The sequence below is a fragment of the Oncorhynchus nerka genome, linkage group LG8, assembly GCF_034236695.1.
Source record: "Oncorhynchus nerka isolate Pitt River linkage group LG8, Oner_Uvic_2.0, whole genome shotgun sequence".
NCBI classification, from domain to species: domain Eukaryota; kingdom Metazoa; phylum Chordata; class Actinopteri; order Salmoniformes; family Salmonidae; genus Oncorhynchus; species Oncorhynchus nerka.
In genome coordinates, this window is record NC_088403.1 from 66,772,714 (window position 1) to 66,780,213 (window position 7,500).

At 47.5% G+C, this 7,500-nt stretch overlaps 1 pseudogene; it reads left to right on the forward strand.

Moving 5' to 3' along the window:
• Positions 1-7,500, forward strand: part of LOC135572975 (cytochrome P450 26B1-like) — a 66,307-nt pseudogene that overhangs the window by 17,478 nt on the left and 41,329 nt on the right.

Below are 7,500 nucleotides of genomic sequence, written 5' to 3' on the forward strand. Positions count from 1 at the left end.
GATTACCGCCCAGTAGCACTCACGTCCGTAGCCATGAAGTGCTTTGAAAGGCTGGTAATGGCTCACATCAACACCATCCTCCCAGACACCCTAGAGCCACTCCAATTTGCATACCACCCAAGATGACGCAATCTCAATCGCACTCCACACTGCCCTTTCCCACATGGACAAAAGGAACACCTATGTGAGAATGCTATTCATTGACTACAGCTCAGCGTTCAACACCATAGTGCCTTCAAAGCTCATTACTAAGCTAAGGACCCTGGGACTAAACACCTCTCTCTGCAACTGGATCCTGGTCTTCCTGACGGGCCGCCCCCAGGTGGTGAGGGTAGGTAGCAACACATCTGCCACGCTGATCCTCAACACTGGAGCCCCCCCAGGGGTGCGTGCTCAGTCCTCTCCTGTACTCCCTGTTCACCTAGGACTGCATGGCCAGGCAAGACTCCAACACCATCATTAAGTTTGCAGACGACACAACAGTGGTAGGCCTGATCCTTGACAACAATGAGACAGCCTATAGGGAGAGAACAGAGACCTTGCGGTGCGGTGCCAGGACAGCAACCAGAAAAAGGAGGGCCGAACACACCCCCATTCACATCGACGGGGCTGTAGTTTCCTCGGCGTCCACATCACCAACAAACTATCATGGCACTAAGCACACCAAGACAGTCGTGAAGAGGGCACAACAAAACCTATTCCCCCTCAGGAGACTGAAAAGATTTGGCATGGGTCCCCAGATCCGCAAAAGGTTCTACAGCTGCACCAACGAGAGCATCCTGACCGGTTGCAACCCCGCCTGGCATGGTAACTGCTTAGCATCTGGCCGTAAGGCACTACAGAGGGTAGTGGGTACATCACTGGTTCCAAGCTTCCTGCCATCCAGGACCTTTATACCAGGCAGTGTCAGAGGAAGGCGTTACAGAGGGTAGTGTGTACGGCCAAGTACATCACTGGTTCCAAGCTTCCTGCCATCCAGTACCTGTATACTAGGCGGTGTCAGAGGAAGACACAAACAAATTGTCAGACTTAAGTCTCCCAAGTCGTAGACTGTTCTCTCTGCCCTCCGCACGGCAAGGAGCGCCAAGTCTAGGTCCAAAAGGCTCCTCAACAGCTTCTACCCCCCAAGCCATGAGACTATTTACATGGAACCCCCCCTCCCCCGTCATGGACCCCGCCCCAACTCACCCCCTCCTCCGTCAGGGCCCCCTAGACTATTTACATGGATCCCCCTCCCCCCGTCATGGACCCCCTAGACTATTTACAGGGACCCCCCCTCCCCGTCATGGACCCCCTAGACTATTTACATGGACCCCCTCCCCCCGTCATGGACCACCCCCCACCCAGACTATTTACATGGACCCCCTCCCCCGTCATGGACCCCCTCCCCCGTCATGGACCCCCTAGACTATTTACATGGACCCCCTCCCCCCGTCATGGACCCCCCTAGACTATTTACATGGACCCCCTCCTCCGTCATGGACCCCCTCCCCGTCATGGACCACCCCCCTATCGTTTTACACTGCTGTTTGTTATCTATCTACATTGACTCGGTAACCGGTGTATAGCCTTGTTATTGTTATTTTAATGTGTTTTTATTACATTTTTGTACTTTAAATATTTTCTGAACTCTATTTCTTGAACTGCATCGCAAGGGCTTGTAAGAAAGAATTTCAAGGTAAGGTCTACACCTGTGACATGTGACACATACAATTTGATTTGATTTGACACAAACATTCACTAATCCTGACCTAAAGCATCACAGACATACCAATCCCTTCCTCTCCTCCTTTCTCTAATTGCTCCATCACTGAGGTTTGCCCCTGAGGGCCATGACAGAGGATTATGAAGAGGGGTGTAGCAGGGAGCTAAAGAGCTCTCTCACACACACACACACACACACACACACACACTGAAACACATATGCACTGTGCCTGCCCTCATTCACCTCCTAATCTGCCTCTAATAGTTAATCAGTATTTAATGAGGGTCATATAGAAAAGAGGAGAGATAGACAGAGAGAAAGAGAGAGAGAGAGAGAGAGACAAAGAGAGAAAGACAAAGACAGAGAGAGAGAGACAGAGAGAAACAAAGAGAGAGACGGAGAGAAACAGAGAGAAACAGAGAGAGACAGATAGAGAGACAGAGCGAGAGAGAGAGATAGAGAGCGAGAGAGAGAGAGAGAGAGATGAGAGAGACAGAGAGAGAGACAGAGAGAGACAGAGAAACAGAGCGCGACAGAGAGAGAGACACAGAGAGAGAGAGATAGAGAGAGAGAGAGAGAGAGAGAGAGAGAGAGAAACAGAAACAGACCTGCCAGCTGGTCTGCGATCTGAGTATACATCCTGGTAATCTGTCTGGCCCTGCGGCCTTGTGAATGTTGACCTGCTTAAAGGTATTGCTCACATCGGTTACGGAGACCGTGATCACACAGTCATCCAGAAAAGCTGGTGCTCTCATGCATGCTTCAGTGTTGCTTGCCTCGAAGCGAATATAAAAGGCATTTAGGTCGACTGGTAGTGTGTTTTGTCTGTGTCTAGTGTGTGTGTGTGTGCCTGTGTATTACCCAGAATTCATTGATGATGGATGTTTGTCTTGAAATTAAACTTTCATCACCTATCATGTCTTCATGATATAAGACATCAGACCTGATTGGGCCAACTGGCTCTCACAGTGTCACGTCACAATTAGACGTTGATCCACGTTACTCAAACGTCAAATTTCGATGTGTGTGTCTTTACCAGTTCGTGAGTACACCGCTATGGTACCAACAAATTCCCCTCTCACCCCTGACCGCTAACCACGCCCAATCAGGTCATGAAACTGAACTGGAGCTTGTTTTCTAGACTCAGTCCTTGGTCTTTTAGTTAGTGTGTGTTTCTCAGTCCTTGGTCTTTTAGTTAGTGTGTGTTTCTCAGTCCTTGGTCTTTTAGTTAGTGTGTGTTTCTCATTCCTTGGTCTTTGAGTAAATGTGTGTTTCTCATTTCTTGGTATTTTAGTTAGTGTGTGTTTCTCATTTCTTGGTCTTTTAGTTAGTGTGTGTTTCTCATTTCTTGGTCTTTTAGTTAGTGTGTGTTTCTCAGTCCTTGGTCTTTTAGTTAGTGTGTGTTTCTCAGTCCTTGGTCTTTTAGTTAGTGTATGTTTCTCATTCCTTGGTCTTTTAGTTAGTGTGTGTTTCTCATTTCTTGGTCTTTTAGTTAGTGTGTGTTTCTCAGTCCTTGGTCTTTTAGTTAGTGTGTGTTTCTCAGTCCTTGGTCTTTTAGTTAGTGTGTGTTTCTCATTCCTTGGTCTTTTAGTTAGTGTGTGTTTCTCAGTCCTTGGTCTTTTAGTTAGTGTATGTTTCTCATTCCTTGGTCTTTTAGTTAGTGTGTGTTTCTCATTTCTTGGTCTTTTAGTTAGTGTGTGTTTCTCAGTCCTTGGTCTTTTAGTTAGTGTGTGTTTCTCAGTCCTTGGTCTTTTAGTTAGTGTGTGTTTCTCAGTCCTTGGTCTTTTAGTTACTGTGTGTTTCTCAGTCCTTGGTCTTTTAGTTAGTGTGTGTTTCTCAGTCCTTGGTCTTTTAGTTAGTGTGTGTTTCTCAGTCCTTGGTCTTTTAGTTAATGTGTGTTTCTCATTCCTTGGTCTTTTAGTTAATGTGTGTTTCTCAGTCCTTGGTCTTTTAGTTAATGTGTGTTTCTCAGTCCTTGTACTCAGAAGAAGGAATGGAAGAAGAAAAACTAAGATCAATGTTTCCTAACAGACACACTCTCTCCCCCTTTCAGGGGTCGGCGTTCCATGCATCACGGAGGCAGAAGTACGGCAACGTCTTCAAGACACACCTGCTGGGACGCCCCCTGATCCGAGTCACCGGTGCAGAGAATGTCCGGAAGGTTCTAATGGGAGAGCACACGTTGGTCAGCGTGGACTGGCCTCAGAGCACCTCGACCCTACTAGGACCCAACTCACTAGCTAACTCTATAGGAGATATACACCGAAAGAGAAGAAAGGTAACACACACACACACACACTGTACAGTCAGTAAGCAGTTTAGCAATTACACCAGCAGTCCCCGGTGGCAACAAATGAGTAAAACCAAAGCCAGCTAGCTAACATAGCATCCCTCTGTTATAGCCAGCTAGCTAACATAGCATCCCTCTGTTATAGCCAGTTAGCTAACATAGCATCCCCCTGCTATAACCATCTAGCTAACATAGCATCCTTCTGTTATAGCCAGCTAGCTAACATAGCATCCCTCTGTTATAGCCAGCTAGCTAACATAGCATCCCTCTGTTATAGCCAGCTAGCTAACATAGCATCCCTCTGTTATAGCCAGCTAGCTAACATAGCATCCATCTGTTATAGCCAGTTAGCTAACATAGCATCCCTCTGTTATAGCCAGCTAGCTAACATAGCATCCCTATGTTTGAGCAGGGTGTTTCAGTAGGCTAAACTAGCTAGCTAAGTAAGTGAAACTGAAAGTTAAAAAAAAATACCAATCTCTCTCTCTCTCTCTCTCTCTCTCTTGCTTCACCTTCATTTTTGAAGAAATTAATTAGTTGAAAATTGTTAAACTATTGTCTGTATCTCACTATAAGTCAACTACTCACCACATTTCAAATCAAATCAAAGTCTATTTGTCACGTGCCGAATACAACAGGTGTAGTTTCACCTTACAGTGAAATGGTTATTTACAGGCTGCAGCTTTAGCTGATGCTTATGTTTTCAGTACTGAATTAATTCTCTGATCCTTTCATTGGGTGGACAACATGTCAGTTCATGCTGCAAGAGCTCTGGTAGGTTGGAGGACGTCCTCCAGAAGTTGTTATAATTGCTTTGTAAGTCTATGGGAGGGGTTGAGAACCATGAGCCTCCTAGGTTTTGTATTGAAGTCAATGTACCCAGAGGAGGACAGAAGCTAGTTGTCCTCCAGATATACCATTGTGATGCCTAACAGCTGTTGAGGCTACTGTAGACATTCAGACGGAAGCAGTGTGTTTTAGTCAATTATTCGGTTGATATGTGATTAAATTTAGTATATAGATTTATCTATTAAAGTATAACTTTTTAAATGCTTTGCAATTTCTATTTTTAATGAAATTGGGAGGATGTTCCACCCCTTCCTCCTCTGTGGAACCGCCACAGTGTAATTCGCCTCATTGCCAGCAGAGGACAACATAATTTATCTCATCTTATTGCACTCACCATTCTGTCCTGTTCTAATCTACACTGCCAGCAATATATATATACAGTGTGATTGAATTAACTGTGAGTTTAACAGGGTTACAGAGAGAGAGAGAGAAAAGGGGGAGGGAAAGGATTGAGAAAGAGAGTCAAGGGAGATGTCTAAAAAGACTCAAATAGAAGGAGAGAGAGAAGGGGGGACAGAGCGAGGGGGGGGGGGCAGAGAGAGGGAGGGAGGGGACAGAGAGGGAGGGGGACAGAGAGAGGGAGAGAATGAAGGATAAAGGGGCCTGAGGAACCAGGAGCACTGAGCAGGACATATGGAAATTATTAGAGTGTGTGTGTGTGTGTGTGTGTGTGTGTGTGTGTGTGTGTGTGTGTGTGTGTGTGTGTGTGTGTGTGTGTGTGTGTGTGTGTGTGTTGTGTGTGTATGTAACACAGCGAATATCACACAGTCCTATTTCGTAGCTAAGGCAGAACAGTTTATCCACCTCCCTCCCCCCTGTGTGTTATTTGGTACGTCTCAGAGTGACAGGGCATTCTCCTGGGATTGATTGACGGGTGATACCAAATTGTCCACGTGGAGGTCGATCGGAGGTATGTTTGTGTAAGCTGGCTTGAGTTACCACGAGTTGGCTGGGCTGTTTTGGCTGATATCCACGATATGCAGGCACACTCACAAACAGACAGTAGCACACTATTTGAGCGTGTGTGTGTGTGTGTGTGTGTGTGTGTGTGTGTGTGTGTGTGTGTGTGTGTGTGTGTGTGTACAACACTCTTTGTTCTGTTGAATAACTCTCTTTCCAATTCACCTTCGACTGAATTACAAAGTGGCAGGATTGTGGAGCTCTCATCCCTCCATCCAGTCATCCCTCCACCCAGTCATCCCTCCATCCCTCTGCCCAGTCATCCCCTCATTCCTCCACCCAGTCATCCCTCCATCCCTCCATTCCTACACCCAGTCATCCCTCTATCCATTGCTCTGTCTAGTCATCCCTCCATACCTCCATCCCTCCACCCAGTCATCCTCCATCCCTCCATCCCTCCACCCAGTCATCCCTCCATCCCTCGGCCTAGTCATCCTCCATCCCTCCATCCCCCCATCCAGTCATCCCTCCATACATTGCTCTGTCTAGTCATCCCTCCATAGAGAGATGGAGGGATAGAGGGATGACTGGGCAGAGGAATGGATGGAGGGATAGAGGGATGGAGAGGTAGAGAGAGATGAGGTTATCCATTTATATAAGAAAGTTGCCCAGGTAGTTGTATCAGTGGAGTTGAAGAGAGGACAGCTCGTAATCATGAACCAAGTGTTGCATGTACTTGGTACCATTCCACTGATTCAGCTCCAGCCATTCCTACGAGCCAGTCCTCCTCAACTAAGGTGTCACCAACCTCCTTGAGTTATAGTCAGAAAATCCATTCCTATTGTTGTTTCTTTCTATTTTCTAATGTAGCTCTTAGAAACTGATCCTGGGTCAGCTTTGTGTTTAAGACTCAGTGGTTATGGTTAGGCGCAGTATCTAGTAAGCTGATCCTAGATCTGTGGTATTGGTAGAGTTCGTTTTGTGTTTTAATAATATTGTTAGCAGGTAGAGAAATACACTAACTAGTAATCATGTTATGGGTTAGGAAGGAGGAGGAGGAGGAGGAGAGGGGGAGGAGGAGAAAGAGGAGGGAAAGGAGGAGGAGAGGAGAGGAGAAAAGAGGAGGAGAAAGAGGAGGGAAAGGAGGAGGAGAGGAGAGGAGGAGGAGGAGGAGGAGGAGAGGGGAGGAGGAGAAAGAAGAGGAAAAGGAGGAGGGAGAGGAGAGGGGGAGGAGGAGGAGGAGGAGAGGGGGAGGAGGAGAGGGGGAGGAGGAGAAAGAAGAGGAAAAGGAGGAGGAGAGGAGAGGGGGAGGAGGAGGAGGAGGAGAGGGGGAGGAGGAGAAAGAGGAGGAAAAGGAGTAGAAGGAGGAGGAGGAGAGAGGAGGAGGAGGAGGAGGAGGAGAGGGGGAGGAGGAGAAAGAAGAGGAAAAGGAGTAGAAGGAGGAGGAGGAGAGGGAGGAGGAGGAGGAGGAGGAGGAGGAGGAGAGGGGGAGGAGGAGAAAGAAGAGGAAAAGGAGTAGAAGGAGGAGGAGGAGAGGGGGAGGAGGAGGAAAGAAGAGGAAAAAGGAGTAGAAGGAGGAGGAGGAGAGGAAAAGGAGTAGAAGGAGGAGGAGGAGAGGAAAAGGAGTAGAAGGAGGAGGAGGAGAGGGGGAGGAGGAGGAGGAGGAGGAGGAGAGGGGGAGGATGAGAAAGAGGAGGAGAAAGAGGAGGAAAAGGAGGAGGAGAGGAGAGGGTGAGGAGGAGGAGGAGAGGGGGAG